Source organism: Triturus cristatus, chromosome 3_2 (genome assembly GCF_964204655.1).
Source record: "Triturus cristatus chromosome 3_2, aTriCri1.1, whole genome shotgun sequence".
In the NCBI taxonomy this organism is placed as follows: domain Eukaryota; kingdom Metazoa; phylum Chordata; class Amphibia; order Caudata; family Salamandridae; genus Triturus; species Triturus cristatus.
Window position 1 is genome coordinate 71,301,888 of NC_140584.1, and position 13,475 is coordinate 71,315,362.

At 41.9% G+C, this 13,475-nt stretch overlaps 1 protein-coding gene across 1 annotated transcript in view; it reads left to right on the forward strand.

The window, feature by feature from the left end:
* The window catches only part of SCN3B (sodium voltage-gated channel beta subunit 3), a 941,302-nt gene that overhangs the window by 464,053 nt on the left and 463,774 nt on the right, over positions 1–13,475 (forward strand). The window contains exon 5 of the mRNA XM_085647252.1: positions 11,000–11,180. The gene's annotated coding sequence lies outside the window, so the exon portion shown is untranslated. The remainder of the gene's footprint in view (positions 1–10,999; positions 11,181–13,475) is intronic.

The following is a 13,475-nucleotide window of genomic DNA, read 5'->3' on the forward strand; positions in this document are numbered from 1 at the left end:
GTGCATACTTGTGAGGGCGTTGTCCTGTTGAATACATGCCTCTGCATGTCAGAGAAAAAAACTTTTGCGTATTGTGAGGACGATATAAACAAAGTGATACAGGGGCAAGCGGGATTTGGTTTTCTGGGACCTGCTACTTCTGCAATTGATCTTGCTCTGAATGAAAAGATAAACAATCTGGAAAGACTTGAGAAAAAAGCTTGTACAAAACAGGCTGCATGGTCATTTTTTGGCAAACCATTTGGTTGGCTTACGAGTGAGGAATTAACCAGCTATTTTTATAGATAATCTATAATTTAAGACACATTTTAGCTTTGTAGCCAACAAAAGGAAAATGTTTGGAGGACAAAACCTTGGTGAAAGCCAGGGAGGCTCTTGAGAGTCTAGAGAAAATGATCAGAGATTACAACACAGGCCTACAAACTAGATAGATTGGCTGGAGACATCAGGTATTACAATAAAAAGCAACATATCCCTACCTTTCAGACAATTTCTTTAAGCAGGACAACCAAGGTAGACACTCCAGGCAGAGGGGGTTACACTAGGTACACATTTTTTTCAGAATCCTCGGGCCAGTGACAACAGCAGTGACACTGAACAGCCAGGCACAAGTTCAGGCTCCTACAACCGGGATTGCAGTTATCAAGACCAGAATTCAGTGCATTTTTTAATGAGATGGCCATTGGACCAGGGGGGGCAATCCCGGAACAAGGGTAGCCCCAGAGAATGCGGTTGGGGGAGGGGTCAGAACAGAGGCAGGAAAAAAGTACAATTCCAACAGGAGAACCACTGGGAGATAGAGACCACAGGGAGATAGAAACATGCAGGCAGCACTACAGATGGTGAATCATCGGGTCTCTAATCCTATTGTCAATTTATATGACTATGAACTTTCACCAGTTGAACAGCAAATATTGTCTAGAGGCCTATCATGTGTACCCATGACATTACCTAACTCCTTTGATCTTAGGATGTAATTACATCAGTTTTTCAGTAAAATACGTTTAAGATACTATTTTCTTAAAATTCCTTCCCAGCCTACTTTTTCTTACACTGGATTGAGAACACCGTCTACTTTGACACCACCTGCTCAACTAATACCACATAAGATACCATGAATCTCATTACCAGAGAGAATATGTTAAGTGCAATATCTCTAAGGTTGAATGAAAGGCTTTGACAACACTGAAACAAAATAAAAACATTGTTATCAAATTAGCCAACAATGGGGGTGTGAGAGTAGTCCAGAATACTGCAGACTACAAAACTTGAGATCATTTGACAGCTGTTGGTTGGGATGATTTATTAGGAGAATAACTAACGAGGGTCTAGAAGACAGTTACCTCAATGAATTGAAAAAGGATTTCTTGAATAAAAAACAATCTCTAATCCCAACTAAATACACTCTCCTGAAGATTCATAAAAATCTTGAGAAACCTCTGGGTCGTCCATTGGTCTCCGGGTGTGACTCTATTTCAGAGCCAATATGTAAATATGTGGACCTTTGTTGGAAGACTAGTGTTGAATCTACCCGGGCCTACCTGCGAGACACTATGGAAACTATAAAACTAATTGATAACCTTATGTTCAATCCAAGTGAACAGATTGTGGTTAATATGGACATAACTTCTGTTAGACTTGGCACCATTGGCGTGGGTCTCCCTTCCATATTTTGCTGTTGCCTCATCTGTTTTTGCTGGTCTATATGCTTTGGGCACTTTGCCACTAATGTTCAGTGCCAAAGTATAAGTGCTCCCTTTTGTAAAGTGTTATTATGGATTAGTAACTCCATGATTGGTTATTTGATTTACTTGTCAGACCCTAGTACTGTGCACCATGTGTGCCAAGGGCCTGTAAATCAAATGCTGCTGGTGGGCTTGGAACACTGATTGTGCCACCCACAGAAGCAGCCTGTAAGATGTGACTCGGGCCTACCATTGCAGAGCCTGTGGGCAGTCTGGGACTGCCATGTCGACTTGGCAAGTGCACCCACTTGCTAGTCCCCAAACCTTCCCTTTGCTGCATGTTAGTCAGCTCTAAGGTAGGCCCAAGGTACCCCTTTGGGCAGGGTGCACTGTATGTGAAAGGTAGGACATGCCCTGATGTGTGTGGCATGTCTTGATAGTGAAATACTGCCAATTTTGTTTTTTCACTATTGCAAGGCTATCTGTTCCCATAGGCCAGAACGGGTAGTTTAATTATAACATCTTATGAACATAGCTGACCCTGATAACAAGATGGAAAATAAAGTTTAGTATGCCTGAACTCAGAATGTTAAAGTGCATCTTTTAGTGTGGGTGATTTTTACATTCTGTTTTGAAAATGCACTTTTAGAAAGTAGGTATTTTCTTGCCGAACCATCCAGTGTGCCTCTGCTAGGTTTGTGTACTGCATGTCTGGCTTGTGAGTGACAGGGACTGGAGGAGGGCAGCGGCTCCGGCAGTCTGATGAGTCAGAGCTGGGCTGAATAGACCTGGGTTGAATTTAGAGTAGGGGAGGAGATTTCCTTTCACCTGCCTGGGTACAGACACTCTCTGCCTTCAGAGAACAAAGGACGTGTGTGTATAAAAAGGGGGATCCAGACCCCAGAACTTGAGATCACTTCTGGGAATCAAGAGGAACCTTTGCCAAGGAGAAGAGCCGGAGAAGCTGAGGAGGAATAGCCCCTGTGCTGTTTGCCGTCTGGGGTTGGCCTGCAGTGGCTGTTTGCTGCCAAGGAAAGGAGAAGAATGACTTTGATGTTTGCTTTGTCACCAGCTTGAAGAAAAGATTTCCATGGGCTTGAAACTGAGCTTGCCTCCTGTTCTGAAGTCTCAGGGACACAACAACCTCACCACCAGCTCCCCTGAATTACCTTGCTGAGAATTCTAACCTGCAAAGAGGTGCCTGCTGCTGTTTAGGACCTCTAGAGACTGTTTGTTGCGGGGAGCTGGAAGATCGATGCAACAAGGCAGAAGCGTGTCACATCTGCACTGATTCGCGATGCATCGCCGAACCACGGGGAAGAAGCATGCAGCAATCCGCACTTGGTTCCGATGCCTCGCCGAGCAACCAGGAAGAAGCGTGCCGCATCCACACCTGGTCCCGAAGCATCACAGAGGAAAACCGTTGCAGCACCTGCTGTGCGGCTGCAAAAAATCACACATCGTACTCGACCGTCGCATCGTGCCGCCATTTTGTCGCATTGCACCGGATCGTCGCCACGCATCGAGGCACTATCTTATCGCATCGTTACCGGAATGCAGTGAGAAACAGACGCGTCGCCTCCCCTGCATTGTAGTGAAGAACAGACGCATCACCTCCCCGGAAGCAAGGAACTGACGCATCACCTTCCCTGTGACGCTTTTGTTTGTTTTGCGTAACAAATCTAAGGTACTTTATGAGAAAAGTGTCACATTTACAACTTGCATTGAACTAAACTATCTCTACCATTTAAGAGCCTTATTTTAGATACTGTATTGTGGATTTTTGTCGTTTGGTCTTGTGTTAGTTTAGATAAAGATTACTTATTTTTCTAAACTGGTGTGGTGTCCATTTGTAGTGTTTTAACTGTGTTACTGTATGTGTTCACAAATGCTTTACACACTGCCTCCGAGATAAGCCTGTCTGCTCGTGCCAAGCTACCAAGAGGGTGAGCAGGGGTTATTTTAGGAATGCATCCCCCTTACCCTGACTAGAAGCAAGGGTCCCTATTTGGACGAAGGTAACTACCTCTGCCAACTAGAGACCCCCATTTCTAACATTGGTTGTTGCGGTGGGATTCAAACCCACACCTCCTATACACATATCCCTCAGAGACTATAATTGGAGGTGATCACCTTCATAATAGACTTACTTGAGATTACCATAATAGGACATTTCTTCTTTTTTTAAGGGGAATCCTACCAACAGACTAAAGGAACCTAGCAGTCCTCTAAATGGATCACTATTAAAACCTCCACCTGTTTAAGGCTGGAGCACCATACTTTATATTGATGATGTCTTCATGATTTGGACAGGGATAGAGAAAATGCTCCTTTGTTTTCACAGGTGGTTGAATTAGAGATCACAGGACATAAAATGCACCCTACAGCATAGCTCAGAAGCTATTGATTTTCTGGAAATAAAAATTAAGGTTGATAATGATCATTTATACATAACGCTTTTTAGAAAAAAACTGTAAGAGAAATGCACTCTTAAGATATTCCAGCCATCACCCTAAAAAATTGAGGGCATTTTTGCCATATGGCCAGCTCCTCCATCTCCGAAGGAACTGTACATGCAAACCTGATTATGGGGCCTGATGGGCATAATTGAACTGGGTTAACTAGAACCTGGGGTTTCAAGATACCCCTTTGACCATCTGAAGTGTCCAGGATGGGTAGTACCGGGTCCCACCTGGCACGTGCACCCAGTGCCTGGTGTGATATGGTCCCATGTAGTGCTGTATAGAAGTTGATGATAGCATGCCATCAGAGGACAACAGCACATAAGCATCCCCAAGGTAGTAGGGTCCTCCTCCCTGCCGTCCTAGGTGGCCCGCAAAGTATGTTCTATAGTGTAAAAGGTTAGAATCTGGCCTGCAGGTAAGTCGTAGGTATCCATAATGTCCTGTAAGGGCATGACGATACCCTTGAGACAGAGGTCCCCCAGCTGTTTAATGGCTGCGTCCAACCAGAGACTCCTATCAGTGTGTTGTATAATCACCTGCAACTTTGGCAGGTCCCAGATGGCAATCGCTGGTGAGTATGGGGAGTGGGGACCCTTATGGCGTACAAATCTGTGCCAGCATGTGCAAGCCATCTGTCTTGTTTCGTGCCGGGCACAAATGGAGGGGTTGAACAACTAAGTATAAATACTTATTCGTTAGTACTTCTAGAACAATAAGTAGCTCCAGGCAGATAGCAGAGCACAGCCCGGCCATCAGCCACTGCAGATGTACAGCGGCATAGTAGAGCTCAAAATCGGGAGCTCCGAGTTTGTACTCCAGTAACGGGTGCTGGGGCACGATGACAGTTGCTCCATATCACCTCAAGAAAGAGTTCATTAAGCATCTGGAAAAAAATCAACAAAGGCACTACCAGCAGGGCTGCAAAATTATAAAACAACCAAGGCAGCACCAGAATTTTGAATATGGCAACCCGCCCTAGTGGGGGCAGAGGTAGGGACCGCCAAAAGAGCAAAGAGTGACGTATAGAGATTACCGCTCTGTCATGGTTACCCCCACAGATATTCTCTTCAGTATGATAAACCTATATCCCCAGGATTTGAAGGAGTCGTAGCACCAGTGTTTATAAGGCATTGTAGCACAGGTGCTTATCAGGCGTCACAGTCCTTTGTGTTGTTGGGCATAGCATCAAGGGGAATAAGGAGGATTTGGGCTTGCTCACCCGCAGGCCAGATGCATCCCCAAACTTATCCAACAAGGGCAAGAGGCTAGAGAAAACGTCCTCAACACCCTGGAGGTAAACCAGAGCGTCGTCCACATAGAGCAACATGATGTGATGGACGCCCAGCTCTGGAGTACCCCAGTTACGTGTACAACTATGCAGGAGATAGGCAAGGGGCTCCATGGCCAGTGCGAAAATTTGTAGAATAATTCCCTGCAGATGAGGAGCTGTCTCGCCTTCATTGCAAATTGGATTAACTCTTCATCTCCCTCACTGAATGATGTTTGTTTTCCAGGTGAGAAGATCGATACTATAGGAAAGAGTTCCCACTGCTGCACTCGCACATCCCTGTATTTTGTCATAATAAGATGGGCCCATCCTCCTTTTTCGAATAGGTTGCTCCCATCCTATTCTTTTGCCCAATCTTGAAGAAGACCCGCTGTTGAGGCTCAGATTGGCCCTCCCCCGTTGCCGGGTCGAAAAGTTGACAGTTTATACAGTCTGGGTTGAATAGTTGGTCCACAGAGGGGCAATTGTGATTAAAACCATTACCTCTCTTCAATGCAATCGTACTCCTACTATATAATAATTGTTACAAACAGGCTATTTTTGTAAAATATGATATGCATAATGGATCTATTTCTCTTTTCTTCCCTTGCTTAAACTTCATGCACAAGCACTCTTTCTGCACACCTTGTCACACAATCTCTTTTGAGCAACTATCTTATGTAGATAGTGCATTTATGTTGCTGATTTTCAAAACAGCACAGATTCACTCCATACCGGCAACTTGGCACAAATATCTAATTATGTCAACAACTGCGTAGTGACAGTGTGTGAACAAATCAAGGCATACGTCCACTGCATAGTAACAGCTTGACCATTATGTACCAGCAAAACAAATAGACTTCAACTGCTTAGGTATACCCTGGGTCACATCATATTGAGGTGAGACATACAAACTGTAGAGCACAGGTCCAACTCTTACTTGTAGCCTGGGCACACATGACTAATAAGACCGGGTGTGGGCATAGAAAGCTAGCAGGCGGCCAGAATCATTAGAGTACCTAAAGTTTTAGCATGCTTTAGTTGAGCTCCCCTAGTATCTAAATGCTGAAGTTAGCAGATTTGGCAGCAACAGTAGGTTCGCATGAATTGGCCATTGACTAATTGTTGGTAGCATGGACTAAACTGAAAGCACTACTTTGCATTACTTTTTGCCAACTTTCTGATGCAAATACTGATTTGCGTTTGAAAGTAAATACCCCCACCACACTTGCCCCCTGGTTTGTTTCACAAAAGATAAGCAACCCTGGTGCAAATTGTTAGTAAATCTGAGCCCAAGTTGTAAGCGGGAATTGGTGGCACTTGAAGCAGATAATGAATACATGGGAAAAGCACCTTTGTTCATCTCTTTGTTCAGGTCTGACATTAACAGGGCGCTCGACCTCGGACCTGGGGGAACTGGGTTCGAGTAGCGTTAGAGACGCTAAAACATCCTGTGATTCTGGGCAAATCACTTAATCTCCCCGTGCCTAACAAAAAAAAAAAATGACTAAAAAGTCAATGTATTATATACTTACTTACTGGGTCTTTCAGTCAGCTCTCTTCATCCATTTGTCTATTATTGTGTCATTCATATTTTTCACTTGCCATAATGCAGCATACATCATGGGGCAATGGGTAAGCTCACTTCAGCCGTTGGCTAACTTCACTGTGAGTGATGGCATTCTGCCCTTTCACAAGGAGCACATCCACAAACATAGTATTTCCCTTCAGTGCCAGGGACTGTTATAGCAGTATGTGATTTTTGATGCCAGAATCATATCTTTTGCTTTTAGCCAACATTGATATGTTTTTTGATTGAAAAGAGACCAGCAGCTTCCACAGCAATAAAGGTTTGCAAAAACCATGACACAACAAAACAAGCATTGAGAAAGCCAAAAGGCTGGCACCCAGCACTATTATTGCCTTTGCCAATGCTAGTCTGTAATGCACTTTTCCAGCAACAGAAGTGTAAGCATGGTGTCCCAGAATGGCTGCAAGAGGCCAGATATCTTGAGTTTGAGCTACTTGTCAGAGGGATTTGCGAACCTGCAAAAGCTGTTAGTGGAATAAAGTAGCATTCAAAGCCACTCTTGAAGTATGGTCACAGAGTCAGTGGTGCAGATTCATCTCAATCTTTAAATGGACGTCAGAAATTTTCAAGGCCTTTATTTAATTGTCTCAATTAAATACATTTACATTAAAACGTAAACTAATATGTTTTAAGTACATTTACTAAATAATTAAACATAAAAATGATAGAGTGGAATTTTTAAAATGTATTTTAAGCAATAATAATTATAAAGTTAATTACTATAGTTTATATATTTAATAGTTTGTTAAACATTTAATTTGATGAATTATTGTGTTGTAACAATTAATTATTTTGTTCTACATTAACAATATTTATTTTAAGTTACTTTACGTTTTGTTTTATATTAAGATATCTGAATATGTTTTTAATAATTATTACACTTTATTATTTTTCCCTATACTTTACCACCGGAAGATCTCAGTACCAGTGGCAGAGGCCTCCGTCTACATGTGCAATGTAGTAAATTCAAACTTGCAAATCCTGTTCTAGCAAGCTCCACCCGTTATTTTGAGGCAGTGGAGACAAGCAACCGGGCACCCAATAGTAAATTTACACTCAGAAATGGTGGATAGCAAAAAAGTGTTAAGTTACTGCTAAGTGCAATAATAAGCTTACATGTGAGTAAATATGCATGTGGAATTGTACTTTCTGAACAGGCTCCTTTACATTGACCTCTCCTCCAAGATAAATAATTGTGGCTCCCAGGTGCAAAACACAAACATCTTGTTAGTACCAGTCCATACATACATTCACCCTACACAAACAAGCAGTGGGCATCATTCCATGCAAAATAAACAGACAAATAGTTATGGTCACAACAACACACAATGCAAACAGATTGAAGCCAATGTTCTAAAACACTCTCGGATTGTGAAAAACACCTTTTAAGAATGTGTGAAACTCTGAATTAAGCATATATCGATTCATGGACAGGCATACACTGGACAAAAAATGTGAGGCATGTGTGAAGTCTGTCTAACACGCTTTGATTTTGAATTCTTGATTACCGAAGGCCTTTTACACTTACCATCAATTTGAATCAGGTGGTAACTAGGTGCAAACCATAAAAGGAAGATGTGGATTTTGGCAAGTGGACAGTGAATGAGGAGGAGACAGGAGAGGATATTTAGGGTGAGGGTCACCCTGTTTGAACAGACTGATGGGGAGATATATGAGAAGTTCAGGCTAAGTAGTGAGGTAATTCTAGATTCAGTTGCTGAGTTACAACCTCAGTTACAGACCACATCAGTCAGAAGCAACACAATCCCACCACATGTGCAAGTCTTGTGTTGTCTACACCTGTTAGCTTCTAACAGTTACCAAGAAGTCATAACAGTGGCACTGGGAGTGTCACAAAGTGCTTTTCCTAGGTTTTTTCACAGGTTTCTGGACATCATGGTTAGCAAAGTGAACCAATATCTTGTTTTCCAAATACTGGCCAATATTTACAACAGACCAAGCTAATGTTTTACCTGATAGCACAGTTTTGCAATGTAATTGGTTGTGTTGATGGCACACATATTGCCAGATGTCCTCTCTCTGTAAATTTATTAATCTATAGAAACAGAAAAAGTACACATTCATTGAATGTACAACACACATGGCTCTTTTATGTTCCGCTACAGTGGAATAAATAACTGTCTGTCTCAGGGTAATTTTGTTGATGTATTTTTACTTGGTAAGAGATTTGCAAACTCAATTCATATATTGTACACTAGTGTGGTTGTAAAATGACCTAATAGTCTATCGTTCTCATAATAATTAAGGAAAAAGTGCATATGCCTTGCACCCTTGGAAACTGACACCATACTTGCATCCAAGAACCAGAAGTGAAAGGCAGTACTATAGGGCACATAAGACAACGCACTCAATAATTGAAAGTATGTTTGGAATACTCAAGTCTCGATTCAGATGTTTCCACAAAACTTGTGAAGCACTGTTCTACAGACCAGAGACCTGTTGGAAAATCATTGCCACGTGTGCCATTCTCCACAACATAGCCAAAAGGAATGGTCTGCCCAACAAAAACATAGAACCAGAATCAGACTCAGGTGACAAACTACCACCACTACAGGTTCAGCAGGATGGGGCACGTGCAGCAGAGGGTTTAGCTCGATTTAGAGAGATAACCAACAACTATTTTTAAGCTAAGAACAATGACCACATCTAAGAAATGACAACACACATGAGGGTAATGTTTTGGCATGACTGAAGGGTAACTGTCAGAAATTGGGTTTCTGGTGAGCAGAGTTATGCAGCCTGTCGAAGCAGGAACCACAAGCCTAGTCAGGGAAAGTCACTACATAACCGAAATTATCCTGTGCTCATCCTCTGGTAGCTTGTCACAGAGCAGTCAGGCTTAACCTAAGAGGCAATGAGCAAAGTATTTGTACAAAACTTAAACAGTAAAACAGTGAAAACACCACAAAAAGTAGACACAAAAGTTTAGAAAAGCAGAACTTAATTTAATAAACAAAATAGGACAAAACCAAGAAAAATCCAATATATAGAAGTTGAGATAAGCATTTTTAAAGAATAAAGCAAAAATAGCGCTTAGAAGAAAAAGGGCGCTTGAGAATCAATTGGTCGCACCACACTGGGACAAAGTCATGAATTTAGAACGACTGCAATGGTGCGTGGGCTGGATACAGGGACCCAATTAGGCCCACTGAACAAAAGTACCCTGATCCTAGGCATGCATCAATAAAGATTTATGGTGCAGCTTAGCCGAATTGTCAGTGATCCTCACGCAGTTTGGGCGATGTGCCAGATTTCTCCACACAACAGCAGCAATGCAACGGGTCTGTGAGCGAAGTCAGTTGCAGAGTGCAGCGGTTCTGTAGCTACCATCCCCTGCTTTTTGTGTCTTTTACCTACACATACATGGCCTCTTTATAAATCTTCAACATTATTTACCCTTCTTCTCATTCTTTCACACACAGTTTTTCTACTACTCTCTCCAGTGTTCTCACCACTTCTAACACACACTATCCATATTACTTTCGATATATTCTATACAACGCTCACCAATATCTATTCACCATACCACATTTTTCCAAAACACAAATACACTAAACACCACACAATTCCACCTCACACAATTCAACAGCTAATAATTCCAATACAAACAACATATTACCACTACAAACAACATACACCCACTCCACTACAAACAAACATATGCAAAAAACATTATCATTTGAAATACCAATAGCTCTGTCTTTCACAAATGTGAGACCTACTGCATTCCAAATGCTTGTTGTATATTGACAGTTCTACTGGCAAGAGTAGTCATGGCTACGGCTAATCGACAGATAGATTTAGTGGAAGCATCATTGCATGGCATGTGCTGCTTGTGTTGCGTCTTTGCAGACACTGCTCCTACTCCATGGCAGCAATCCAATGGTCTTGTCCTTTCTGCAATTGCAACATTGAACCTTGACATGCTTTACTGATACCTATTAACAGTTTTTATCTATTTGGCTTGCAGGTGCTTTACTGTGATGGATTTCTCCAGGCCACCAAAAAAGGAGAACTGTCTGCCATGTCATCCGAAACATTATCAGTGTGGACAGTTGGTTATTGGACTCTATGGTGTCTGTGTGTCCTGCGCACAGATGAAGTTGTGTTCCTGCTTTGTGATAGTTCCTCATCAACTTCCTCAAAATCTGGTAATGTCAAAACATTTGCTCTCATACTAGTTGGCATAGGAGTAATGGGCATAGGAGTGGAAATTGTGCTGTCCTCCATTTACACGTGTGTGTCAATTGCTTTGTCAGCCTCACTGGTTGCAGACAAGCACTGTGTGTGATCTGTGGAAATGTATGTATACAGTTATTGTAAATAAATAGTTAATAAGTTTGTGTAATATTGTTGAAAACTGTGATTTATATGTTTGTGACATGGAGATTATGTATAAATATGTGTAGTTTAGTTATCAGCACACACTGCACCATGTAACTAAAGATGTACTACAATTCCCATAATGCATTGCCAAAGTATAGCAAACATCTCAATGGAGTTTTGTTAGCTGAGATGTTGTACTTGAGGTCTTATAAACAACATTTTTTGGTAAGAAATTAACAGAAAAATTACTTCCGTGCAGAATTGGAGGTGTCAATGTCTGACACACCACACTTTCAGGTTCAGGTGTCCCCTCAATGACAAATTCCATTGAAGTGGGAGGAGGATGTCTAAGGCTCGTGGCACCACCTGTGCCACGAGCCTTAGACTTCAGGCTTGCAATCTTCTCTTTGGTACGGGATCTTAGGTCATAGCAGTGTCTCCTAACTTCTGGTATGGTTCTCTGGGTGACACCAAGTGAGTTGACTTTCATGGAGATGCGGTTCCATATTTCGTTTTTGGGGTGACAGGAACATAAAATGATACTTTCCCAAAAAGCTGGTCCATGTGGGCCACACATTCTTCTGTTAACAGGTCCAGCCACTTCCCTGAAACCTTTATTTTGCACTTCCTGCTGACAGACTCCTTGTCCCCATCATCTTTGGACATGGTGTACTTCAGAAATTAGATTTCCATTGCCAGAAGTCAGACAGGATCACTCCTTCCTTCCAGCACCTTCCTAGGCTTATGGGATGTGTCAACACCCCGTATTCCTAAACTCCCTGGTTCTTACATCATCATTCTGCTTCCAGAATGCTATGTTTCCTAATTGCGATTTCGTATTTGGAAATCGCATCTGTGTGATTTCCAAATAGGACATTTCCTATTTGGGAATGAAAATTTGTAGACATCGCTATTAGTGGAATACTCTCCTATGTACATCTCATTTTGCAATTTCAAAATAGCGTTTTCTGAAAGATCGCTATTTGGAATTTGCAAACACTAACTTTTGTACATATGGCCTTAAGTTATTTAGCCACACTGCTACTATGTATGTTGGGTGCATTAAATGTCCTGGGTGTAGAAAGCAGCACCTTTTCTTTGCTCTATAGTAAATGCTGAAACTTAACAAATGCTAACAGAAACAGCCTGAAGAATATGTGAACAATGCATTCCATCGATACCCTCAAAAAAATTTCATCCTCAAGCAATAGCTTTTAATTTTAAAAGACCCAGCGTAGCACGTATGTTTGCATGTCATATACAACTGATTCTTGGGGGTGTACCTACGCTTATGTAAAATGGCAAAAAATTATTTTAAAAGAGGTTCCCAAAATGAGTAACTTTTTTGCAACATTTTACAAAACCAACTCTTGTAGTATTTTGCCGGAAAATTAAATGTGAAGGCAAACTTTGCATTCAAAAGTCAATGTCCTGCTGAAATAAAATGTGACAAATTATATAATTGTGGAATCTGCACACTTTTTACTGATAATAACAACTTTGCACATTCTATAACTATTCCCTGAGTTTGGCCCTTTCGACTGTAGTTGAATGCCACAGAATTAGAGGTCATTTTCTTTGATGCCCTGTACTGAAGGAAGTGACCCAAATAGGGTCACCCGGGTGACTCATGACCAACTCTCGGCCTTCCAAACAAATGAAGAGTCTGTCAGACAGTAGAGAATATAAACCAAAGTTATTTATTAGTATTGCGCTGCAGTAGAGCCCAGTCTGACCAGCCTCACGAGATGGCTGCTGAGGGACTTACTTCCCCCAACATAACATCCAAAATTATACATTTCCAATTCCCTATGAACACACCCAGGCTGGAAATTTCCAGTCCAGGCACTAGCAAACAAAGGAGATACAGAAGGATGAGCTACAGTTCTGGGATCGGGTACATGTTATCTCTGCTCCAAAGTTACTCTGCCCATGCCCGCCATTCTAGAAGGTGGAAACAGGTCTATCTAACAGCATAGGTATGCCATAATAGAGAGTACATTCATTACTGCAGCTGAACTCGGCCTTGGAGAAACCCAAAGAAAGATGCATGGATGCAGGTTTCTGCTGAGGCAGGCAGTATGTGGCAGGAGCTTAGCTTCGATCATAGAACAAAAATG